Here is a 27,517-nt window from a genome sequence, read left to right on the forward strand (position 1 = left end):
AAAACACATGGACATATGCAGTTCAATAGTAAGATAAGATCTGGAAGCAAGTTCTTTTGAGATCACCCATCCCCTCAAAATCTCCACAACATATTGATTATAAATCTTTCACCTTCATTAAATAAATGTAATTTTTAAAGTCTGTCCAGAAGCCTGTCTATGAGGTTGCACAATATGCATATAGGATGCTTGCTTGCGGATATGTTACTCTGTACAAGTTGTGAAGCCACACAATGAATGTGCTTCTGAACATTGTCCACATTTTAGCCCATTAATAGCAATCACACCAGATGTACTCTAACATTAGGAGCACCTACTAACACAAGAATTTGCATAAAAACAGGCAACATTGAATCTAAGCAGAATCCTCTGCTACTCTCCTAGCTTTTAGTCTGAAAATAGTAGTTCTTGGGTTTGTATCGTTAATATGTAGGATATTTTGATTTCCATTACAAAGTTTAAAATTGTGTAAAGTGGGTACTTTTTTGAACCATCTGAACAACTTTGTTATGAATACTTTTTACATGATTGTAAAACAAATACTTCATTGACTAGGAAGGTTGTTTGCCCGTTCTTATACAATGTGGATCTAGTGCCATTTGGGAATTCTCTGCTGCAATTATCATATTTGGGAACATTTTGAAACTCAGCACAGAGATGCATTCCGCATGTTCAGTAGGAAAAAATAGTCAAGAAACAAATATTTTGCTAAATCTTGGAAGTTTTGCTGAAATAGGATCTTACATGACTGCACAAGAGTACTATTGCAATCAGTTAGATGGCCACTGTGTTATGCCACAAAGTATGATCTTTGGATAGTGTAATATTTATACAAAATAATTTACATGATGCAATTACTTACTCTGTATGACAGAGATACCAGCTTGAGATACTTGATGAACTTTTTGGCCTCACCTCTTTGCCCAGCCCTCATTGCACAGTTTCAGTACACATTTAAATACCATACTGTATTCTGCAGCCCTTCAAGTTAGCCATTTGTGCAGCAGAGAGAGGGTTGGAAGCTGCAGGGAATAATTTTGCCAGTACATTTAGCTAAGGTTTTTCTACTCATCAGTCATGGTTATCAGGCTATGTCCATAGCTCAGTTAGTAGGTGTGACTATCCATTGAGTTATTTTAAAATGTGAATCCTTAAATAGTTTACCAAAGAATGATTTTTGGCATTATTTGCTTTTCATCCCATAGTCCTTAAATACAGTAGACTCAAGCTGTTCCTGTGTGTGGTTATGACTTCTCTTATCTGTGCTGCTTTAATGTTCTCAGATACAGTTAAGTTTCTGATTTGTGACTTTACCAAGCCATACACATTCCTCAATGTTTCTAGAACTTAGATTGTCTTCTTGTCAAACATCAAATTGTTGTTTAGCATGTTCAAGTAGCTTGTTGGTAGTATGATGTTTGGGCAGTTTCCCATTTAGCTGAAAGTCCGTTCAAATATAAATTTGCCACCCCTAAAACTGAGGACACTTGCAATGCAAAAGAAAGGATTAAATTGAATGTATAAGCTCACTTAATACTTGCTTCCTTTTATCTAACACACTAGTAAAATATCTATTAATGGGATAGCTTTTAGGTGCATTTGAGAAATTCAGCTTGAATTATGTTAGTATGTATTGCTTGAATATGTAGTATAGATGAGTTACAATCCATATTTGTACAATTAAATCAACAAAAAACGGAAGTTTGTGGAAGGGAGAAGGAGACTGAAGAACAGTGTGGAAATATCCTCTGATCAGTGATTTTGGTGATAACCAGTAGGTAATCTCAAACATTTCATATGAATACAGTAATGAAATTAGGAACTGACGATTTTCATTCTGTTCAGCATACACGGTCTAAGATTTCTTGCATGTTCTCTTGGTCATTCTTTGGTCACAGAAAGACAAAATTAAACTTTGTGTACCTTACTATGTGATACTGTTCTCTACTCATAAAATTATTGCTAACCTCCCCCCTGCTACTTCTTTACTAAATTGAATAAGAATATGGGAATAACTGTTAGATCTCCTGTAGAAAGTGAGAGAACCTGTGGAAAGATTGCTTCATTGTGATGAAGAGGAACATAGAATAGTTTAAGTAAACCATCATGGCATATCACCTTCCTGCAGTGCTCCAAAGAAAAATAAGTTCACTATAGTTGTTTAATACAAGCCCACTTTCTCTCTAATGTGCGTTACAGAGCTGATAACAGTAAAGTTCATGTGCGCCTCACAGGTACACAAGTACAGGTATGCAGAGCCTGTTACAGTAAAAAGCAGTTCCTTATCTTCACTTGTGGTTTGTGTATGCATAATGCAATGTATTCTTGAAAATATATCTAACAACGCTACATTGCCTCGGGACAGGGAGAAACAGAAGAGCCTAGTGCTATAATGCATACAAAAATAAATCCAATTATTTATAAAGAAGATTGAGGACAAATTATTTTCTCCAGGTTTTTACCATAAATCATTTTGCTGAAACTACTTTGCTTACATACCTTGAATTTATCTCAGTGATACTGGCACAATTTTTTTGTCTTGCTAGTCAGATGCTCTGTAGCACTTTCTGAATTTTGTTCTGAAAAGCCATTTTCAAGTATTGTTTTTAGAGAGATCATAATCTGGCAGAAGGGGAAATAAAGGCAGCTGGCTAGGCTCTTCTTCAAATAACCATGGCCAAGAAAGTCATTAAAGCAAATTAAAAACCAAACATGGTTTCCTCACTTCTTTACTAAATGCCACAGTTATTCATCTCTGAAAATGGACAAACACAGTCTCAGTTGAACTGTCATTATGAAGAGGAATGGAGTTATAATCTGAATGCTAATCAAATTCTTATTTATCAGTCTCAGCTGTGCTGGTTTGGTAGGCATATGCCAACAAATTTAACAAACATTTCTTTTTCCAAAGTCTATGTTTACCTGGCTTCTCCATAAGTATTTTTTAATACAAACTATTAATGAAAGATAAAATGTAATAAAGTAAAATAATTGGGCTTGCTGAGGACACAGTTCATTACAAAGTATTATCAGAATGCCTGTGTTACATCTGAACAGAAGAGATTTGATGGTAAAACCAGCCTGTGGTAATGAGGATTGCAGTTGTTTGACATCTGCCTTGGGTGCCTGATGGTGGGAAAAGAATGATGATGATCACAAGGATGAGGAATGCCAAAGTCTAGTAAATGGATAAAATATGGCATTATATGGCATAAAAATGCCTTGGAATCAAATGTTTTAGTGATTTGTATTATGTCATGTCACCGCAAATACCAGCTGAAGATGTGAGGTCACTGGCTAATTATTTGATTTGATCTAGTAGTCTGTCTTGAAATTCCCTAGTTTGTCTGGAGGTTCCCATTTCTGTCTTGTTTTCCAGTGAAGTTCCTGTAAAGCACTGCCTTTATTTTTTACTGTACTTTATTTAAATTTGTTACCTCATGGGAGATGACTTGAACTATCACCAGGTTAGAAGTAGTCATGATATGCCCTTTGAAAGTGCTACGTGTCTTGCAACACCTAAGATGCCCCCCCACCCCCAATAGGCAGAGAGGGAAAGGGGGCTGGCTTTAGCTTTGTGACATGATAGTGCTGCCTATTTCCTAGTCCTGCTGCCATGGTACAGATGGATTGCTTATGCTGGTAAAGAATTAAAGCCCTAATGATGGCTTATCAAAGCAGAGCATGAACTTCAGCTGTGGGAATCCCAACTCTTTCCCCACCTCTGCTGCTGTACTGCAGCTAGACTAGGCGCAGTCCAAGGTCTGGGCTGTCAATTTCTCCTGTATGCATTTACATGGCATTAAACACCCAGACCTTGGGAGCAGGAGGTGCTATATGTGCAGCACAACAAATAATAAAAGTGCTTAATATGCACTATTCTGTCTCCTTTGATGATAATCCATGTTTCTGAGTGAAGGCACCAAGCAACCATAGGTCGTTCATACCAGTGTTCAGCTGGAGCCCTGCTGCCTATATTTTTCAGGTGCAGATGTTTTGGTGCAGCAAGGAGGCCTGCACAAAGTCATAGAGCAGACTAATAGGAATATTAAGAATATATTGATGATGTGCTAACTGTATAGTAAAACCATACCTGCATGATGACAGTTCTGCATCTCACCTTGCTCACAGTCCCTCAGAAAATACTGGATATTTTTAAAATCCCCATAATCCCCCTAATATGTTGACTTTATTTTTTTAAAACTCATTTGCTTTTAGCAAATATGTTAAACATTTTTTCTAATGACCAGTCTACTATTTCAGATCTCACTGAGGATAGGATGCCACTTTATTCTTGGCTTTCAAGAAATAACCTCATCCTAAAACATTTCCATATCTGAAAGCATGAATTTCAGTTTATGATTTCTGGATATGGCATGTGTATAAGCAACATTAATAACTATGCATCAGCACTTATCTTACTGGGCTAGCTCCAGGGATTTTATGGGTCACAGGTACTGTATTTGTGAGAAAAAAGGAGAAAAGCAAGCATTGATTTTGTGCCATAGTTGACGTTTGCCATGCTTTTGGAGCTTTATCCTAACCCAAGTAGGATGAGGGATGGAATTTAGTGCCTTTGGTTCCAGCAGAAATTAATATTTTAAAGTTTACAAGTTCAGTTTTTTATGCAATATCCCCATTGACTTATATGGTGTAGATCAGAATGATTTACAATCACTGTTGGACTTGAAAATGATTCCCGGAAGTCAAAGCCCAGTAGTACTTCAATAAGCCACTATAATAAGGTATTTTATTATTATGGCTTTAAATGTCCTGCAGTGTACAGTAATTCAGATATAAAATAATTAAAGGCAATTAAAGACCATTACAGCAAAGATTACTTTGTGCTAATGACAGACTGTTTGACTTGAGGAAGAATACTTTCTGAAGTCTTTTAGGGAACATGATACCTAGTCAAGGTGGGAAGAGGAGCACATCTCTGAGATTTGAGTGGGAAGAAGCCATAAAGATGAGGACTTTTTCCTTCATCACATTCTGCTTTCATTTAACCATGATAACTCCTCCTCAAATTGCAGTATCTTCTGTAATTAGTTATAAAGTTGATTCATTATAAATAAGGATGTTCATAATGTAGAACTTTCTTCAGGAAAGTGCATTCCTCAACACTTGGGAAGAAAGATGTTTTGTGTTTTGCTTCTGGTTCTCAGTGACATTGTTTTATTAAACATATTAAGATCAATAATGGTAATTTTACAACTCTGTCAGCAAAACTTTTTAATAAAACAGGTCTTCTATTCACTTTCATATGTGATTCAGCAACCCTTAATAGGCATTTAGGAGAGAAGGCACTCAATATATGTTGCTTGAAAAATTTAGTATATACCACAGATATTCCAAGTCTTGAATGCTTGGGGTTACTGTAGCCACTTCTAATCTTTATTATTTTGTTTGAAAAACTACATCATACAAGTGATGTAAAATATGCCTTTGTGTAGAAGAACATGAACTACTGCAAAACTCTGACCCGTACTACTGCTCTCTCCAAATGTAGACTAGGACATGATAGCTGATTAGACATGTAAAGCATGGTATAAATTCAGTAAACTACTACTTTAATGTATAGACAGCTAATAAGGCTCACCTTTCTAGTTACAGCAGTACTCTGTCCTAGTATATCTAATGCAACGACTTACCTCCTGTTTCTTCCCTATGAGCACAGTAAATTACAGTTTGTGCCCACTATGTGAAATAGGAAGTCCAATTCAAATTATCATCGGTCCACTTCAAATTATCATCACACTGGTCTCTACACTGCTAATAACTCCTTGTCTCTTCTTACATTGCACAGAAAAGCATGTAGGAGAAGCATGAACAAATGTGAAAAGGGTACAAAAAGTTTTACGTTCAGCTGTATATCTGAGATATCCCTTGTCAGGCTGTTGCTGCAGCTCTGTCTCTGACAGCAGATTACACTGCAAGAATCCACTGTTCAAGTTCTCCAAAGAAGTGTTTTTATCTTTTACAGAAAAATGTGAAATGAAGGGGTCTTGCAAACATCCAGCAGGAGAGCTGTACAAACATTAATGCATCCAACTGCTTTAATATATCACCACTGAATAGAATTCAGTTTTACCAATATGAATGCAAATCACATTGCAGGAACCTCACTGTACAGTGCTGCTGGAGAAAATAGGACTTCTAAAACATCAGCATGGGAAACTATGTCAAAAAAATGTTGGTCTGTGAAGAATGCAACTGTTAACGCATTTCTTATGTGAGTCATAAAGACAAGCATTGCATTTAAACATTAAACCTTATGTGAAAACAGCAGGTTTGCTTGAGATTTATTTGTAGCAGCCTTAAAATGAAGTGATTGCTTCTCCTCTGAGATGAAGTTTTTCAAACCAAAATGGTAATAGCTAATCCCTGCAAGGGGGGAATAATTGCAAATTTTAACAACACTTGTATACAGGACCTGTGTATGAAGAAGTCTCTCTGGAATCTTTTTGCAATCTCAAAAGAAAGAACTGTAATTTCCAACACTTTGTGTAGTATTAATGGCTGAATCCAACAGAATGAAATCCTTTCTGTATCTGTATTGTGTAAGCTGCAAGGCCATGACAGAGCAGCAAATTCATAAACTTCGAGAAGCCATTATTTAGCATTTAGAGGTGTGAAGCATCCACTGCAAGAAATGATAGCAAAGTTTGAAACATAAATAAGAAAACTGCATGCATAAAATTTGTGAAGCCATAGAGAATATTTGCAAGACTTCTTAGTGATGCTCCATTTATCTAGTTTGGGGCTCTACTGCAGAATGTGTATTTGGTAGTCCTGTACATATTTGTATCTATTTGGAATTCAACATTATTTCCTGGAAGGGAATAATGTAGCCACTGTTTAAGGGTCTAAACATAATAAAACATACACAGATGGGGAAAAAAAATCAATCTTTCTAGTTTTGTAGATGAAAGAAAGTGAAGTATTATTGAGTTAAAAAGCAATACATGTAAACCATTTAAATTGCCACTATGTCAGCCACTAAAACTCTGTCCTTAGATCATAATACCATTATCCAATTCCTATAGTAATTCTTCAGGCAATCACTATTCGCAGTAAATCTTTCCCTTGTTTTGTAAAGAATCATGAATCCAGAAGTGGATTTTTTTCCTTTGGATGATGAAATGGGGATCAGAAGGAAATGCTTAATTCAGTGTCATTCCTAGCAAGAGCAGGCGTGCTTACCGCTACAATCACAGTTAAGAGCAGGCTGCAGAGGCTGAAGGAATCTATTTATATCTGATAAATTTTATATCTTCAATTAGATTTCATCTTTCTTATTCTTGTTTATATGCAAAACAAATAATTGTTTTCTTTATCCTTTATTGATTTAAAAGTAAAATTGATTCAAAATTATATTCAAATATAAACAAAACATTCTGCTATTGTATTTATTTGGTTAATTTGATAGCCTTTTTGTATTAACATCTTTGGTACACTAGGCTGCCTTACAGTGTTAAAAGCAAGGGTAAATAAGCTTTGAAATGCCTATTCTTAAATTGATAACTGCAGGGTCTCTAGTGAAGCTCTCCAAGTTCTTCTGGCTTACACCTGATTTGCTTTAATAAGGGTTATAGGGAAAGAAAAACTATTGAAACTACATTTTAAAATGCCTGGCAACAGACAGGTGGAAATGACTTAGAATTACTATTTTTCATTACTGAGGGCCCCTTAGGACTACACTGGAAAGAATCCTGTCTGCCCCAGATAAGAGTCTCCCAGCAGTTTAATGTGCCAATCAGTTGCGCTCAGCAGCCTGGAATCATCATATTGCAGCTATTGAATAGTTCCAGACCATATGCTCAGAAGGATGGGGAATGTGATATGTGTCACACTTCCAAAGAATGATGATGAAGAGCATTAATATGCTGATGAAGAGGGGGGAAAAAGAAAAAAAAAAAAAAAAAAAATTGAGAGAAATCTTGAAGAAGCAAACCCACCTGTGTTACAGAGCCTGACAGTTATGCTGTCCTAACTCTTCCATTTCATATAAAATTACAAGTTTCAGTTACCATAAGATCTATATCACAGTGAATTACTTGGTCTCTTCCTCTCTAGTCCTCTGCTAATATGTTTCCTATTTTGTTTTTTAAGTGAGAAAATAGTTCAATCAGAGTCCAAATTGCTACCAAGCATTTTATCTAGCTGTTAGCCTGGAAACTGTTTGAGTGCGTTTGGGCTCTAATTACTTTGCAACAGAATTTCAGTTTTGAACCAAGTACTGCTCCATTCATATTAAATTACACCCTGGTCGCTTGAAGGAGGAATGCTAATAAAGTATATGAGAAGGGGAAAACAATAAAAAAAGTGAGTTTTCATATCCATTTTGTCTTTTGTTTTCTCCTTTCTAAAACAAATACAGTGGTTTTAATGTGTAACTGCAATATGGTAGCAGATGAATTAATGAAAAGTAGTTCACAGGGAACTGATCTTCTAGCCAGGTTTTTTTGGTGCCTCACCCAGGGATTGTATTGCCCAAGACTGTGGAACACATTAAGTGTTGGCATAAGCAGCTGAATTTGCACTGACTTCTATATTTACTGTGGACAATTTTCATATCCCTCCAACCGTTTCTAAGTTCTTAGCTGTATACTGGGGGAGCAGAAACAGAATATGGGAAGAATTTCTGATCCATTGTGTAAGACAAGACAACAAACCTCTAAAATTGACCGCAGAAATGAGCTCCTTTCATCTCGTAAGGGCACTATTTACAGGGAATAGTGAGCAGCCTAAAGAACAAATTTTAGTCTAAGCTAGCCATACGGGTATTTTAAAGTATATCTATGTATTTAACAATCTTCTCTGATATCTTTCTGGCCTAATTTTCCACAATGTAGACATAAATATTCTATATTTGCCAGGATTGTGATGCATAACAGATTGTACGATGTGCTTTCGTAGAGACTACTGAAATCATACAGCCTTTAAGAACTGAGTTGTCTGCAGTCTGAATAGAGATCTTCTTTGGAAAGATGATCTCATTTTCCTTTGTCCTTGTAACAAAAGTCACTGATTAAGAATGCATTCAATTGCTATGAGATAAATTACAGGATTTTTCACAGTTTTCTTATTAATATTATCCCTTTGGCTTTCTGATTACTCATGGATTTTCTTTAGTATGTTTCTGTATTCCAAAACACAATTTAATGTTACGGGTTTTGTTTCGATCCATTTAAAGTCAAGTTTTAGTCTAGTGAAACTCAATGAAAATGGCTCTGGTTATATGAAGGAGAGTACAGATTGTTATTTTTCAAATATAGAATCTTACCATGAGGCAGTTTCCTTCAAAGTAGTTCCTCTCTTTGATTTATGATCATTATGATTTGGTTGTTATTCAGTCAAGAGGTGCCCAAATGCTCATTTTCGATCAAAAATGAAACAAAAGCCTGTAAAAGAACAAGCTTCACGTGCTTCGTTTTTTTTCTTCTTCCTCTTCTGAACAGTTCTTGTAGCATTTAAGACAGATGGTCTAGTTGTGTGTGGTCATTCTGTTCCTAAAGATTTACAATACTATGTAAATACTATGTAAAAAAAATACTAAGATAACTTTAGTGATCGACTAACTATGGTGGCTTTATTTTGATAGTTTACTACCAGAGTAATGATTCTGTATTATACTGAATGAAGAGAGGCACTATGACTTTCTGTAGTATATACTGCATATTCCAGAGAATATGTTGCTTGCCATCAGTCTAGCTGAGGATATATTTTGGCTCTTCCAATTCAGATTTTCTTTTTGCCCTCTAATATTAATTTACAAGAATATCTTTCTAATATGAATGGGCTGAAAGTGTCATAAATAATTATAAGTGTGATTGATACAGAAATTAAGCAATACAATCTTCTACTTTGGACAATTTAGAAGAGAACTTGGAAAAGTAGTTTTTTCTGTCTTTAACTTGTTCAGTGATGTTTACTTCTCCACTCAACTAAATTCTTTGTTTTCATCGTTGACCACATTTCAAAAAAAAAAAAATTAACTCTTGCATTTTCTCTGCTACACCAGCAAATTTCAAACCAATGCACGATGTAACTTGCACTTTCCAGTGTTTCATTGTCTCATCAGGTACTGCTCAGAAATGCAGGATACCTAGTTTGAAAAAGCAGGCAGTTTCGCCACTAGGTATATGTGTTCATTTTACTTAGTGCAGCTGATTCTATATATTATTGTCTGCCAGCTGAATGTTCGGGGTGTAACTTGCAGTAGCTATTCAGCATGCTGGTGAACCTTCCCTCCTGTGTCATTTTGAGGTTGCAGTCTATGCTCACTTGCACCGAATGAGGTTGGTTTCTTTTTGGCATACAGAGCAGTGATTTCATATCCAAACGTCCAGACTGCAATCTGCATGGCTTAACACATGGACCATGAAAGCAGCTGTAAACGTCCTTACCTTCTTTGACAATTTGCATTGCAACCAGGCAAAACCTTGTCTTTAGCCAGAACAAATGGTGCAAGCTGTAATCAAATAGAGTAGGAAATAATCCTAAAGAGTTGGAAGTTGGCTAATAGCTGGAAATTGTGCAAGTAGTTCTTGTGCAGACACCTTTTTCTTGAACAGTGATTTAAAGCACTAAATTCCAGTTCTGATCAGTACAAAAAATCATCCTGCTGTTGCTGGACCTGACAAGGATTCTCATCAGATTTGGTTTCAATCTGTAGTGAGGCATGTTTACACAAACAATTTTTAAATGTTTCTCTTTTTTTTTTTGATAAAAAAATATTTTTTTATTCTTTTTGATTAAAAAAAAAAAAAACCTTATCTCCTAAACTACATTATTTACAGCTGAAAGAAAAGTTGTTTTCAATTCATTTCAAAACACTTGAAGAACATTTCTTTAAACAAGCCACTTACTCTTTGATTCAAACCAGCATTTTCTATTTAACAAAACTATCACTGTAATACTATGGTTTTTAATTCCTTTTTCACTATAAACTCAAGTCTAATCAGAACTTCCTATGTGACTGATTCCTGTATTAGAAATGTGTCTTTCTCTTAAAAATCCCGAACCATAATTTTTAAATTTGGTGCACACTTGTTAAATAGCCAGCTGCATAACTGAGCACCAAATAACAACTGGAGAGCTGGGATTCAGGTACCTGAACCACTCACAGTCATGTGTGGGATTTCCCTTGGGGGGCTACATCCGTGCTTCTCTATTCATCTCAGCCAGAGCTATCACCATATTCCAGGGCTGAGAGTAGCAGAACGATCTTGATTCTCTCTGCATTACTGGGAAAGTTTATTTCATTCACCTTTTGCACTGCACAGCTGCACAGAAATAGCAGACATTAGGTTGCAGGTGTAAAGCATGAAAATGACAATTTAAGGGAGCTGCAGTGCTCTAATTAAACCTTTCAGACATTGATGGTTCTTCTGTTTTGGTTTGAAACCAATATTTTTGTCCTTTTCTATAAAATGCAAAATTCTGCCTTGCTTGTCTCCTCATCTCCCGTGTATTCTTGCCACCTGTATTTCATTGCATTTGTCCATCTTCCTTCCCATCTTCTCTCACTTTTGGAATATGGCCTGGCAAAAGACTATCTGCGTCTTTCAGCCAGTTTCTTCTTCACCTCTATTCCACAGGAGTCAGACATAAGTGTGATTGTAAGTGCAAATGTTGATTCATTTTCTTCATTTTGAGATTGGACCATCTCATTTGGCACATTTTGAAGCCTGCTGCCTGGCTCATATGATAAACTTTTTGTGGGATGGTTGAGGCTTGAAAAGGAGTAGCAGGTGGGGTAATTCCTCTATTTGTTTAATATTGAAATAACATGACTCTTTTCTTTTTTGTCCTACATGGAGACAGAAGGGATTATGACTACCATTGTTTACAGAGCATTAACGTTCAGTGATACGGTGTCCTTAAGCATCCTGATTTAGCAACAAGAGCTGTCACAGCAGCAGTTCAACTCACATACTTAACAGGCACAGAACTGTCCATTTGGCTGCAGAGGTACACAACTGTGGTGTTTTAGGAAAAACACCCCTTTGCCTCTCAGTAATTTTGTGCTTATCATTATTCTTTTTGTTCTATACTCATGTAGATTTAGATTAAGTTTAGGAGATAAACAAGACTTTAAGGAAAGATCACTATGATGGGCATCAGCAGAGCACTAAAAGTGATAACAGAGTTTTTCCGTTAGATGCAGCGAATGATGGCACTACTCTTTGCCTACTGTTGACCTCCCACTTCTTCTAACTGCTTACATGCTTTCTTACTTCTTATTCCATTCATTCTTATTCCTAATTCACTAATTATTACTCAAATAGCTTGATCAGTGAAGGAGACAGTACAAGGGAGTACCTTGTAGCACTAAATGGGATCAGCAACCCTGGTGCAGATAGCTTTCAGCTATTTTTTCAGCTAGTTGACCAAATGTGAGATAGGCAGGCAGGTGCTTGAAATGTTTGGCAAAGTGGGTAATTGGGTGGGCCTCTTTAGACTCTGTGTAACAGCTGTCTTAAATGTTAAGCTATTTTGTGGGATAGCTTGGGTGTGCAGACAAAAAGTGAGAGGGAGGACATGATCAAAGTTGAATTTGGTAGTGTAAAGCAGTGGTGTTTTGTTTTAATTGCCACTAGTCCCCCACAATTTAATTATATAATACAGATGACATGCTGTGTTTTGTTGTATACCTTCTTTTTTTCACTCTGCACATCACTGCTTTATCTGAGCACCTGGTATCAGTGCATTACGCAAAGTGACTATCAGGCAGAACTTTGTTATGTCCTCCTTTCTCCAAGAGATATAATGACTACAGCAGAATTGATTGGTTTCTAGATAACTTTGTCTCTCCATGTTTGTTATGGAAGTCAGTATGAGAGGATGTGCTGCGTTCTTGGAACAAAAGATAATCAGTTCTGTTTCCCCAGGCCAAGACTGAATTCTGCAGTCCTGGAGTGCCCCAAGAGTACTTTGTCTCCTGCATAGAGATGTTCAACTCTATAGGGAATCCTGGTGCAAGGCAGAGCAAGCGTGTCACTAGTCTTCGTTCTCTTGGTTATCAAATACCCTGAGCCCAGCTACAGGTACTGCTGGCAGGGCTTGAGACGCAGAGTTAACTGGATATTCTGTGAGAAACCAGTTTAGATGGAAAAGTTGTGTATGTTTCTCTCAGTTGGTGTTAATGAGAAGTGATACTGAGGTATTGTGGACCAGCTGAAGTTTAAAAACTGATAACAGAAGTTTTGACCAGTTCACCAACTGATGATATGTAGTGCTACATTGCATATTTCCTAATTTGCTTAACTGTGCCACCCAATGTGCCTACTCTTGTCTGCTTACAATCAGAAATTGAGCTCTGTTATATGTGCATTCACTGTTGTAATAGCAGGTCTGTATGTAGGCACATGTAAATATAAAACAGTAAATTGGATTTGTTTCTTTTTATGATTTTATTTTTTTTTCTACCGAATCTGATCTATAATAATGTGTGTTTTTTTTGTTTGTTTTTGAAACACGAGCAGTGATGATGAAAAAACTATGGTTGCCTTGTTCTGTATAAATATATGTAGAAACTGATGCCTATTGCATAGGGGTTTAATCAGACTTTCTAATTCAGTTAAAGCTCCAGCTGAAAGAGCAACCTTTAAATAGCATAGTCAGGTTCTACCTTTTTTTATGAGAGGAAATATAAAAATATTTCATTACAATTCAAAAATTGTAAGTCAAAACATTATCTGTTTTCAAATTATGAAGTATGTAGTTATGTGTTTACCCTATAGCGTTTTTTCAAAGGTGCAAAGATCACATAAGTACCATGTCATGATAAAATGTTTCAATGATAAACAATAATAGTTTAGTTAACTCAGCCAGATCTAGACCACCTTTAAGGTATGCTACTGTATTGTGAAGTCCAGGACAGCTCTAAGCATGAGAGTTGTAGTAAGGAATATAGAAACACATACATAACTATCGAATGCATAGTTTACATTGTAAAAACCTAAGGGATGTTTTTGAATCCTGTTGCTTTCTGAATGTAATTCCATTCTTTCTCATTGAGATTAAAAATATACTATTCTGTGTAGATTACTATAATTAAACTGTATTGGATGTGGCATAGATCTATTCTACAGATACATGTATGCTTAATTGTAATAAATGTCGCCATTTAGTTTCCAGATAATGTTTTGTGTCCAGAAGCTAATAAATCCAGATTGCTGAGTTTGGTTGAGGCTTTAGCAGCTTGGTAACTGTCCATTCTATGTCCTGGGTTTTGTAAATTCTTTCTGAATTATCTTAGTATTAGAGGAGAGGAGATAAAAGCCAAATCTTGAAAAGCTGTAAAGAATTGAGATAAAATTCAGTAAAAGTGACTGAACTACTATATTTCAGATGTTCCACTATCAAGAGAAATGCTCTTTATTGCTGGATAACCCTGTCATTTTTGTTACAAATACCTCCCTTTTTGGAGAAGGCTAAGTATATCACTTCTTATTTTTATTTTTTTTTCCAGGTCTCTTAAATGTGGGCAGCACAATTACTAAAATAAAGGAGAATGAGACTGGGAGAGTTGATTCAGTGCCAGAAGTGTGCAAATATGGTGGAGGCGAACTGTACTGTGTTCTTACTGTCTTGGTCGTGTTTAAAATTGTTCAGCAGAGAAATGTGATATTTCCTGGTATATACTAGCTTTCTTCGTCTGTCTTATTTTTTCCAAGAGAGTGTAATCTGAATGATTTGGTATATTTAAGCTAATAACTGATGTATTTTTAAATTTGAAGTTTAAGTTACTGCTAATCCAGAAGCTAGAACCTTGCAGCAACCTGCCTGATTCTGAGTGAATCAAAACACTCACAAATCAAGATGCCACTTTCAAGAGCAGTATTGCTATTATAATTTGTTAGAGGAGTTTTGTATATGGAAATCAAACTTTCACCTGCCATCTGGTGGAAATAAACTGAAAAGCTGTAATGTGTACCTCCTAACTAAGGATTGCACCTGTTGCCAGCTTGCTGGCAGTATAGGAACTTGCAGTGCTGGTTGTATATCAAGAGCAATAAGGTTATATTGCTCACTTCCTTCCTGTGTATGACAAAATAACTTCTGGACACCTTTTTTGCTTCAGTTTCAGTAGAGTAAAAGAGCTTGGCACCCTACGTTTATGCATGGTTGACTACAAAGTGATAATGCAAGATGATCAGTAGAATCAGGATTAAAACATAATAAAAAGTTGATATCAAAATATCTGAGAATGAGAAAACTGGCTCATAGAAGTTTGGTGCTATTTATTTTGTGTAGAGGGAACTAAAATGTCTCAGTTTTCTGTGCTGCAAACAGCCTTAATACACTTATGCTTTTACTATATGCAGGGGTTGTTACCAAAGTGACTGTAAACAGCAACAACAAAAATCCCTTGTCTTTTAATTTATGGCTTCTCCATATTCTTTTGTTTCCTTATGCATCCTTCTCATTTTCTGATATTTGTGCATATGTATTTTAGTCTTTTTCTGCAAGATGTTAACAGGTTTCTCTCTTGCAGTTCACTGAAATTTAATCTTGAAATATTTACAAGTCTGTTCAGGAGGATTTTAAATAAGGTGGTCTGTCTTGATACTAAAGCAGTGCAAGTGGTCAGGCCATACAGCTAGTGATTTTAAAAAGTAAAAATTATTTCTAATGAAATGTTAATTTTGTTAACTAACCCTTAGTTTGTGTAGTTGTGTTCTTTAAATCTGTAGTCACATTCAGGGATTGCTCAAACCTCCAATATGTAGTATGTACCCTAATAATAAAACCCCTTCATTTTTCTCCTGGTTTTATTTTCTTTGAGGATGCCGTTTTCCCATAAACTCTGTTGCATTCTACAAGCATGAAGCTCTTAATTGTTATACCAAAAATAATGGCATGGTAATAGTGTAGTTTTGTTTTCAGCAAAAGCATTTAAGCAGGAATTAGTAAGCATTAATTCACTGATATGGCAATAACTAAGGAATTTATCTGAGGAGTTGGGGGTGGTCAGAGGAACAATATTGGTACTGTTGTTTTTGCTTTGTTTTTAAAGAAAATACTTTCCTGTGGCTTACAGAAAAGATGTTACAGTGAAGTTGTGTGGTAATATGTGTAAATTAGGAAACTAGGATGTGTAGCTACAACAGTACGGAGTTATAAGAAACAAATCCATTTGTCTTCTTTAGCTCCTATAGAAGGGAAAAATCCTTAGGTATAAATACTCTTGCAAACCTTTTTTGCAGAAATATAGGGCTTCTGATCAGAGTGATATACTTAGGTGAACTTCAACTGTAGAGAAATTCCAGATGTCAAAATGAGGTGTTCTTATAAATTTGACCCTTAGTTATTATCAATTATAATAACTGCTATTTCTGGGGGAAAAACAAACAAAATTGAATTGGAAGATGGGGAAGAAGATGGGTGGTTGGTACATTCTTCACTTGCATAGAAGGCGAAAGTGCTCATTCACCATAACTACACTCCAAATTCACTTGCAACTTAAAGGAATTCTGTAACACTGGTCCTCTTAGTTGTATTGCAATTGGCTCTTGTAACTTTTTGGTATTGTCCACAACAGTGTCCTGCTAAGTCTTAGCATTTCAGAGGTTAATGCAATTTTGTGCCTAATTTTATATTTTCAAGGTCAACCTTAAGTTTTTGTCAGTTTGGTAAACAATTCTATTCTACCACCAACCTTACAACTTAAGAGTGTAGCTTTGCCAGCATTATTACTATTCTTCAATACAAATAAAATTCAAAGGCTGCTATAAAAAAAAAATACTTTTTTTTTTAATAAAAATGAATTGTGAAAATACATGAAAATAAATAAAATAAGAAACACATCATACAAGTACATCATACAAGTACACATTATTTTATAAAGCAAGACAAGTTAACTTGCAATAAATATTTGCCTGTCATAAATTCCTAATGATTTTTATACCAAGGCATTGTTCCCAACTGATCTTCAAAATCTTTGTTAATTTTCAGTTAAGCTGTGTATATAATTTAAATGACACTTCAGTGTATTTAATCAAAACTAATAGATATTTTAAACTGTGGCAAACATAAAATATGACATTATGAGGCAAGACTTTTTTCCCATGTCAGTTCCTTTTCACAAGTAATCCTTTCAGATAGGCTTTTGCAATTCTGTAGCACAGGAAAATATTCCAGGCTTTTGGTGTAGGGTAAAGAAAAACACACATACACCTTTCAGAAGGGAATACAAGGGACTATTGCTAAGTTTCCTTAATATAATTTGTTACCATTTGCTTTGCATCGTAGATGACAAACTAAATGATGAGGATCAGAGTAATTGTGTTCACCAGTTCTCCATTTTTGCTTGAATATAAAATATCTGCCTGTAATGTCTGGAGCATGCTCAGGGAAAATAAAACAAGGTAGACCTGTGGTTAGGATATGATAGGAAAACATAAAAATGTATGGAGTAAGCCTTCTGGGAGCTGGGGTTCTACAGTAATATTCAATCATATGTCAGCTGCAGTACACTAAATGAGTTTTAAAAGTTTTTAATTCTCCATATCACCAAATAAATCACTGCAAATCACTGACTGCAGTAGTTCTCTTTTAATCAAGAATGTTACTATAGCAAGTGTAATATTCTTCCATTAGAGTTATGCTTTTGAAAATATGGTAGGAAAAAGTTATTAACTTGCTTTTAGGAGAAAAATTGCACTTAAAACTGGCAACGTTTTACTGCTGCCTGCATGAAGTTGTTCTAAATGTGTGTTTTGGTTAGAAAGCAAGTAGCTGCAAGATTTTAATTGTGATAGTCCCACAGTAAGGACACGAGTGCTGTGCACTTCAGCTGGGATCTCTATGGGTACTTAATCTAACAAAGATTCCAGTTAAAGAATTGATGTTACTTTCATGTTAGACAAGTGAATACAAGCAATAAAGCGGTGAGATTAATTTCACATTTTTACTTGAATGCGTAGTTCTGACAACTATGAGAATAAAATTCCTTCTACTACAAACTAAGTAAACACAGTTCAAATGTTCTTGAGAGGCAACAAACATGAATAGTAATTTTAGTACCCATTCCAGCATGCTAGCTGCCTCATGGTAAAAAAGCAACTGCAGTGGCAGCATTTAATTAGAGTTTATTTGTAATTAGGATTAATAAACAATGTTGAGTTTAGTGTGCAAACCACCAACATAAACTTGCTATGTGAAAATGTCTGAAGTTGATGAGTTATCTCCTACAATACCTTCTTTTTAGGAAATAGGAGTGTTCATGTGGGAACTCAGCGTGTACCTATAGCGTGTTTGGTACTACTGCTTAGACCATCAATTGTCCCCATGAGCTCCCAGCAATCGCAAGAGATTTCTGCTGAGCTCTTCTGTCTCCTCTGATACTGTAAGTCCAGTGTCTCTTTGGTCTGAATGTTTGTGTGAAGGTTGCATCCTTTAAGATACGGTGGTGTAGCTACAGAAACTTCAATATTGAAGTCAGTCCCTGCTCTTTAAATATTATGTTAATACAAAGGTAATTCATTTGAAAGAGATAATAGATTTTGATCTTGTCAGTCTGCAGTATTTGACCCATTGTTTGGAAGAGTATAGCAAGTGATTAAGGATTATGTTCATGTATGGTATAGTTGGTTTTTATTGTGGTCAGTTTGCAGTCTTACAGCTGACTGGCTGGGGTTGTAGTTACAGGTCCTGAAGGATCTTAAATATAAGGCAAGTTTTCTGTGGCTGAACAACAGGGTTTTGATGTATTCTTGCTTATGCTCACATAACTGTTGAATGTGGGTAGTGTAAATGGCTTACTACTAATATGAAATACTTAGCACTTGCTGTAGTGCTATATACTGTTTCCATGTAGTTATTTGCTAGACGTAGGAGCAAAGATGAATAAACACTGCAATGAAGGATATATTAATTTCCTAAAACTATTATGAGGGAGCAGAAATGTTAGAAGCAGCTGCTGTCTCTGATACCACTGTGTGAAACACATTACGGGAGCTGGGGTTAAGATCTTAAAATACAAGAAAATGGAATGAAACTTGCCTGAGCAATTGATGTGTTTCCTAATGACACACTCTATACTGCTGAAATCAGGAAAAACCTAGAGGCCCTTTCATCTGAACAGGGAACAATATTTCTGCAGGATGTAAAATAGTAAAATCTTGGTAAAATAGTAAAATGTTTGTTAAAAAAAAAAAAAAAAAAAAAGTAGTCAGGTATTTCTTAAGATGTCTTATGGTTATAATGTAAAATGTAAATAATGTAAATAATTATGGTTATAATGTAAAATAGTAATGTAAAACAGTTCCCTCTTGGTCTTAAGCACAAACGTGCTCTCTTCTCCTCTGTTTTCAGAAGTTTAAAAAGAAATTATAGTGCTTTTGAATTACAATTTATTTCTATTCATGGATTTTAAAAGCTTAATTATACAAAATAACTATTAGTAGTATCTCACTTGCTGGAAAGAGCCCTTCAATACATTGTTAAGCTTCTTGGCAGTTGATCCACTCTTGGCTTTACCATATACATGTAGTTCTCTGTCTTTTTCTGTAGCTGCAAACTCTCAAGGAAGGCCACTGGTAATTGCTCTGAGGCAGAGGATACAGAATGTACCTAAGCCAGTGTTCTTCCTGATTTCTGTAAAATTAACTCATTGCTGAGGGAAGTAATCATAGGCTGACAATCATCTCAGAATACTATGTAAGGAGGCAGACTTAGATCAGGGCTTCAGCTGGATGTTTTATTTCATGCATTGTTTAGCGCCAGCTTAGAGGGTTAAACTGCAGAGGTAGGAGCTGATGGGACCTGGGAATTTGTATCGCAGTTAACGAATTGTAATTCCTGTGGATTTATATTGGAATATTTGCATCAGAGAAACAGTGAAAGTTTCATCGTCCTGCTGTGTTGCTTACAACATGAAGTTGATGGTAAGGAAATGTTATTTATTTATTTTAACGCGGGGTCGTATCTCTCTTCATATAGCTATTTCCATAGAAGCAAGTTCCCAAGTGTCAGCTTTCCAGGAGGAAAAGATAACTTTTTATGTTAATGATCCCTGAATCTTTATAAAATCTCTATAAAACTCCTTTAGAGAAACATTTAGAACATACTTTATTCACAGAAATTAATGATCTAGCACTCCAATTCTCAATGGTGCTTCTGGGCACAGGAAAGAATTTATGTATTTGCTTTTGCTTTAACTTAAAATAACTCATTTCTAGTCTGACTGGGCCTGTCTAAATACTCCTTATTTCATTAGAAAATGACTCTTCTGCACAAGCTGAGGAATTTTGTAACTGATGGATATAGATGGTTATATTCCCTTCAGTGAGAGCATAGCAACCATAATTAAAAAGCATATTATTTAAATAAAATGTCATGTTACTTGCTTGCAATTTTATTTGATTTGGCAAGGTAGTCCTTCCCTATCTGTAGTTCTGACAAATTTCTAAACACCCTCTTCCTTTCCCACCCAACCTTATGATTATGAAGTAGTTGAAATTGTGAAGAATTTAAGAGATTTCTTACTTGCAAGAATAACATAGTCAATAGCAAAAATGATAAACAGACTTAATTTCAGCCAAAACCATATAAAATAAGAAGTAACTAGAATCTTGAACAATGCTTTTATTAAATATTTTAATGAGTTGATAAACAAGAAAAATGTTATCTGATCCATTCAATAACAGTACATCCTAATTAGTCACATATAGGTGAGCCTCACTGAAGAACAATTTTTGTTTTGTTACCGAGGGTAGCAGAACAGGGTGGCTTCTGCCTGCCAGCATCTTAGTTCAAGATCAGTGTGGTTTACAAGACACCAAACTTGTTTCAGCAGGTTTTTTACTCTTATAGTTATGTTGAGGTTTAGGAATCTTGTGGAAATTAGAATCTACTTTATTTAACTCATTTTGCAAACTGGGAAGTTGAAAACAGAAAGACTATAAGCAGCTTGCTAAAGACCATACAGAGCAAGTGAGTAGCCAGGCTAGGAGGTCAGGCGAACAATTAAGGATCAATGAATAGCCTTCCCAGTAATTGCTTGTGGCCATGGCATCATACCAAGAGTTCTGGCTCCCACTTCGTTCCCTGAAATGGGAGGGGGGGCGGAAAGGGGAAGGGAAGGGGGCGGAGGGGAAAAAAGGGGGGGAAGCGGGAGGGGAGGCGGGGGGGGGGAAGCGGGAGGGGGCGAGGGGGGGAAGGGGAAGTGTGATTTCACTATTATTCGTCTGGTGGTATCAGAGGAACTTCCATTTGCTGTTGTCAAGGGAAGGCATTTGTCCTAGCTTTGTAATAAAATGGGCAAAAGATACTTGAAATGAGCCAGTTATATGCAATTTATTAGTGCAAGTCAAAGCTCCCTTTTCCTAATTTCTTTTTTCTTTTACATAAATGCGTAGCCTATTCAGATTCAAACTTTCTTGCAATTCAAGCAAGTTCTGCAGTGGAAGAATAAGCTTCTTAACAAGATTGAATTTGCTGTTGTGCAAGTTACAAGCTGAACAAATACAGATTGGGCAAGTTTCTGTTCATTCATGTTTCTCCTTTAAAGAAAAAAAAAAAAGAAAACACCAAATACCAGTTTAATATAAATGGAAATGAGGGTGATATTAGTGTGAATGTAAATCTTGATCTATTGTAACTTACTAACGAAAGCCATACTTTTCAGAGTCTGGATAAATAAATAAAGCCATAGCATTTTCTGTTTGTTTTTAATAAGTGTACAAATAATCACCTTTAGCTAAGATTTCTATCCTTTTATTTGCTTAATAGCATCTTGGAAAAAGCTATTATTTATGGAAAAGCAGGTACTCCTCTCATAAGAGGTTGGGGTGTTTTTCTTTTATGTTGTATAATTGTTTCTGGGAAGAGATTTAAAAAAAAATGATATGGCAAGATATTTGAAAAGAAAGTTTACTAGCATACTTCATAAAGTTTAATATTTATATAACCTTTAAGCAGTCAAGAGACTATGCCTAATGACAGTCAACTAACAGCTTGACCTTTATTGAATGGAAGAATGGTAGCACACTTACAGGAGTTTCATTTCAATGGCAATGTAATATTGAATTTCTTTAGGCTATTAATGTACACTAAGCATACTGAGCTCGGAAATGTATTATTTCCAATAAGTCCAGCAAAACTAGAGAATAGAGGGTTTAAAAACCAATCAACTTCAAATGTATTAATTCTGTTTTAATGATCTTCCTAATTAGATGTAAAATGTCTCAACTTTTTCTAAGAAATATTAGAAGGGGTGCATGTACAAATTGTCTGTGACCACATCTAAAATCTTAATGTTAATCGGCAGTTTGATACTATACATGTGTACATGTATGCAAAGTCTAAACATCCTATATCTTTTTTTTTTTTTTGTGCCTCTTAAAAAGGAATTATACTGTCATATCAATTTGAAGCAATTATCAACCTGAGCTTGAAAGACTAAGTACTTTTAAAATGCCTAAATGGAAATGTTTGTTTTTTTTCAAATTTACAGCTGAAAGACAAAAAATATTTGAATTTCACCTGGTCCTTCACTGCATAGTCTTGACTGTTGGATTAAAAACATACTAAGTTAGGTTCTCCTCTGAAGAAACACCCTTGCAACAAGAGAAGCGCTGTAATATTTAATCTATGTGCTGCACTGTTTGTGGATGCAGGTTGGAATTCTGAATTCTGACCGGTGTAGCCTCGTGCAGTCTGCTAGAACAGACTGCTCAGGTTCTGCGCTCTGCTTTTGTGTTTTGTTTTCTATTATGTTGGTTTTACTGCAAAAGTAGATTTTTGAATCTTACTGATGGTGGACAGAAAGAAAATTCTGTCTTCCTCTTTGAAAGACCAAAAAAGAAGCTTGTCATTTTGGCAAATAATTGAAATAGGGATTTTATTGTGGTTTTGGTTTTGCTTTTTTCCTCATTATGGGTGAGCAATTAAATCCAGATAACCCTAGCTAATATACTTTAAAATGTTAAATAAATCAGAGGGGTGAACGAAGAACTATACGTGTGCTTTTTGTAGTTGACCTTCCATTACTTTGTTGACCTGCAACATACAGGAAATATGCAAGTCCTTGAGGGAGCAATGGCTACTTAAATGAATAAATGCTTACTAGGATCCAAAGCAAAACTTTAGGCTACAGTATACCAGATTATGTATGAATCAAAATGAAATTTCTTAGTATCCCTGTACTGATCTTGCTATCTTCAGTGAAATGAGAGAATATCAAGTCCTATTTGTGTGTATATCAAGTCCTATTTGTGTGTATGATATGCAAACGTAGAGCCGGTGGAGGGCATATATCTCATGTACTTCTGTGCTCTATATAAAGCTTTATAAAGTGTGCACAAAAATAAGAGGTGATTCTGAAAACCCTGGTGAGGCTCATTTGCATTTTTAAATACTTAATGATTGTAAAAAATCTTGACCTAAAACCCAATCTGATAAAATTCTGAGGTCAGGAACCTTTCACGCCATTTGTCTGTCAAGTGCTAGGAATACTCCTACTGCTCTACAAATAAGAGCAATGGGGGGAAATGCATGATGAGTATGCCACAGTTCTTGAAATGTGACTTATGTGACTTTAGCACATGCAAAACTACTTGAAAAAGTGAGCTTTTTTCATTCTTAAAAAATAGGATACAAATTGTTGGCAGAACCAAATTTCATGCACTTAGCTTGCTTTATCTCCCTCCAAATTTGTAAATGTCTACCCACAGCTAAATGTATAAACTGGCAGAAAACTAGTGCTAAAAATATTCTAAAAGATGTTAGCTATTTTTCACACACTACTTCAACTTGGGAATTTTTGATTTATTGGGTTTTTAATTTATGACTACATTAATACCTACTTGTACCTTCAATCACACTTTGAAGATACTTGAACAAGTGCAATTGTAATTAAGATTACATACCCAGGTATTCCTTTGGGAAAATGCAGCTGGAGCTCTTTAAACTTTCTCCATTGCTTATACATGCCTGGAGGAAATCTGGTGCCATCTTTCTAATGTAATCCTTCTCTGTCTATGGATCCTGACATATCTGTTGCCTGCCATACTCTTCATTGCTGTGATGAAAGCTGGCTCCAAGAATCAAGAAGTTTTATCCTCCTCTTCAATATGCTTATTAAAATGAAGTAGAGGTTAGTTCATTTTAAAGGCCTGAAGAAGGATTATTAAGGAGCTGATTAAGTCTATTAGGCTGCTTAGGGAATCCTTTTTGCTGTGTTGTTGTTAGCCAGGAACCTTAATAGGACAATTAGGATTAATTAAAATCAGCCTGATTGATTAGAATATATAAACCTGCATGCAAGAGACAGTTGTGTGGTTGTGTTTGTTCAGACTGGAAAGGGGAGGCAGTGGATGCTGAGGTCTGCCTTTCTAAAAATATCTGTATGCCACTACAAAAGCAGCGTGCTTTGGGTGGTGGGTTTTGTTAGCAGTGATGCTGTGTCACTGAAATTGGCTGTTTCCTGCACGTCCCTCTTAGGATTGATGGGATATGAGACTGAACAAGGAAGCAGCAAATGAATTTCACTGTATATATGTGAGATGATATGGGGGCGGGGATGTGTGTGGAATTCCAACTTTGCACATAAAATAGTGTGACCTGACCATGGTCACTCAGGACCAAGGACCCAGGGCATTTTAATGTAAAGGAACACCCTTACTCAGCAGTGGCTTGGCAAAACTTAATGCTGGAGTTTACTAAAAAACAAATTGAGAATCAAACACTGTACTTTGGAGCATAATAAAAATCCAATACTTGCCACCTCTTAAAATACAGGAGTTGTAGGCTGTCAGATGAAACCATAGGGAGATGCATTCAAACACCCAAGATAGGTGGCTAATTTGTCATCAGAAATCCATTTCTGCATGTAAAATGATTACTGGACTGTTCTTGACTTCTGTTTTTTTGTTTTCATTTTTGATTATCATATCCAAGAAAATCTGAACATATGTAATGTAATGGCATTTTTAAACTGTGCCAATACCACAGTTAATAGATACACCCATATGTTCATTTAACCCTATAATCTTGGCTTTCTTCAGCTGGATACAGTTGTCTGTATTCAAATCTGTGATGAAAAAGAAAGTGATTGGGAGTGGTTCCAGGGATTTCCATCATGCCCTAAAGGTAGGGGGGTAGGTTTCTTGGTCTTTCAAGGACCAAGCAAGATCTCCCTTCATTTAAAGGCTCTTGCCTGTCTTTAATGCAGTGATTCATTTTGGTAACTTACTGAAACTTTTCATATCTGATGTCTTGTTCTGTCCCTTTGAAATAGTTTCCTTCTAAGGGAAACCGATTTACTGTGAAAGAAGTTATCCAAGGAATATGCCTTAAAGCTTCCTCTGTTTTACTGCCTGTGAACACGAGCAGCTCCAGTATTTGTTTTGTTCCTTTACCCAACGTGTTCTCAGATATTATCATGTGGGAAAATGTACAGAACTGTCACTAGACATCAGCAAGGCTTTAACACACAGCAGCATCTTGTTCTAAGCAGTTGGATCCTGGGCAAGTGTTGACAGATAGAATTTCTTTATTGAAGTGCTTCTAAAGTTATTTATTAATGAACTAATATTTCAAAACAATGCTTACAAGCATCTCTTCCCTTACTGCAGTGGTGAATTGGTGTGTGTATAGATAAGTGCACTGTCTCAGGCTGTATTACTCCTCTTACTGGAAGGATCCATTTCCAAGACCTCTTGTTCCATCTTATTTAAGGAGATCTTCAAGTATTGTACCTCGGATGTCAGTGAAACAGCTTTTCACTTTGCTATGTGAAATGCTTAGGTTCGTTATTTATAACTCACATTGTTAAGAAATACCAGAGGAATCCCTATTTTCAGTGAATGGCATTTTGCAAAATTTAGTGTTTAAGCAAAATACATAGTAACCTGTGGTAAGTATTGTCTGAAATGATCAGCCCTGTCCTGGGGTGTCTCTTCATCTGTGGAAGTTTTCCTTACAGTCTTTAAGAGCAGAATGATAAGTGGGAGATAATAGTGTCACTGGGGGAAAAAAAAAAGTCATGCTCTTTTAATCCAGAAAAAAAAAGGTTTATGTATGATGAGGGCTAGTACTGTATCACATGTGGAATCGTTAAGACTCAGTAAGATTATCCTAGCTCGATAATCTAAGATTACTAAAATTTACTCCAATATAATTTAAAAAATAAAATCCTCACAACTGCAAGATACTAAGAAGATACTGGATGTCATTATTGTTTTTTTTCTTTCTAAAATCTTATGTTCTAAAAAGTTCCTTTTTATTCTTGTAAATTGCCTGAAAAGTCATAAATCCTATTCAGGAATTGTAATTGTAGTTGTTTCTGATAATAAGTAACCTTCTTCAAGTCTTGCTAAATTTTAAGGCCAAATAATAAAATTGAAAAACAGACTGAGAAACCACATGTGTATGTAGTATCTTGCTCCCAGATTTCATTACTGTTGCTCAAAAAGATTATAGAAAGCTTAAGTACTTACTTCCCTAAGTGATAGTTTGTTTGTTTTTTGTTTTGTTTTGTTTCTTTTTTTTTACAAGCCACTTTTCTTTTTCATGGCTTTATTTAATCTTAAACATACTCACCCAGCTTTCTGAGTAAACAGTGTCTGCCTTAAGGTATGAAATATTAACAAATCTAAATTTACATGATCTAACATGAATTAATAACTTATAATTATCCATTTTCGCCAATAGGTGGTGGTGCTAGCTGTTTCTTTATCTGTTGCTTCTTCAGACTCCCGTGGAAGTAACCATAAAAATATCTACACGTTTATAGCATGAAAATATTAAGCACAGGTGATTGGAGATGCTTGGAGCCAGACTGACTCTCTGCCTAAGCTAAGAGAGAGGCAGGGGAATGCATGCACCTACCAAAAGCCACAAAGGGTCTGCTGTGTTTTGGCACCCCTCCTTTTGAGCATTAACCCTGATGGCTTCAAGGCTGCAGCAAGTGAGAGGCATTACCCCTGGCAGTCTGCTTTCCTGCAAGAGGAGATGCAGGCCATGTGAAAGGATGAGCAGCATCACGGTGCTGGAGGAAGGTGGGGAAAGTAATGTTCAGAACAGCTCTCCAGGTGTAGAAAGCATTTCCCTCTGTTCTTGCAATGTCTTCTTTTAAGGACATGATGTTCTGAAATTGCTGCCATGTGCTCTGGCCTCTTTGCTGGTTCCTGATTTCCAGTTCAGGATGTGGAGCTAGTAGGATTTTTTTGTTTAAATTCCAAGAACAAATCAATAGTCTGTAGATGTTTAAGAGACTGGGAAAGAGGTGGCTCTTTGGGAGGAGTGCCAACTTGACAGTAGGCAGTTAAAATCCAGTAAAGAAAATGGAATAAAAGCATACATGACACTGAACAAAAGCAAGAAACAATGTCTCTGTCTTTTTCTCATGAACTCTTCCTTTGAGGGAGCTTGGTTTGGCTTAAAGTGTTTATTTGGACAGAGCATGTACTGAAGTCAGTAGTGTCACAACCAGGAGACTGTCTGATAGCTGCCACTCGGGCTTAGCTATAGGCCTTGCATTACAATGAGGAGTTAGTCA

General features: G+C 36.0%; 1 protein-coding gene and 1 long non-coding RNA gene across 2 annotated transcripts in view; both read left to right on the forward strand.

Moving 5' to 3' along the window:
* The window catches only part of TENM1 (teneurin transmembrane protein 1), a 918,746-nt gene that overhangs the window by 275,385 nt on the left and 615,844 nt on the right, over positions 1 to 27,517 (forward strand). The gene's annotated exons all lie outside the window — the stretch shown is intronic.
* On the forward strand, positions 11,456 to 15,758 carry LOC137863776 (uncharacterized). The gene is made up of 3 exons (XR_011101135.1): positions 11,456 to 11,627; positions 12,900 to 13,055; positions 14,483 to 15,758. It is a non-coding gene; the product is annotated as an uncharacterized lncRNA (long non-coding RNA).

The sequence above is a fragment of the Anas acuta genome, chromosome 13 (genome assembly GCF_963932015.1).
Source record: "Anas acuta chromosome 13, bAnaAcu1.1, whole genome shotgun sequence".
NCBI lineage: Eukaryota > Metazoa > Chordata > Aves > Anseriformes > Anatidae > Anas > Anas acuta.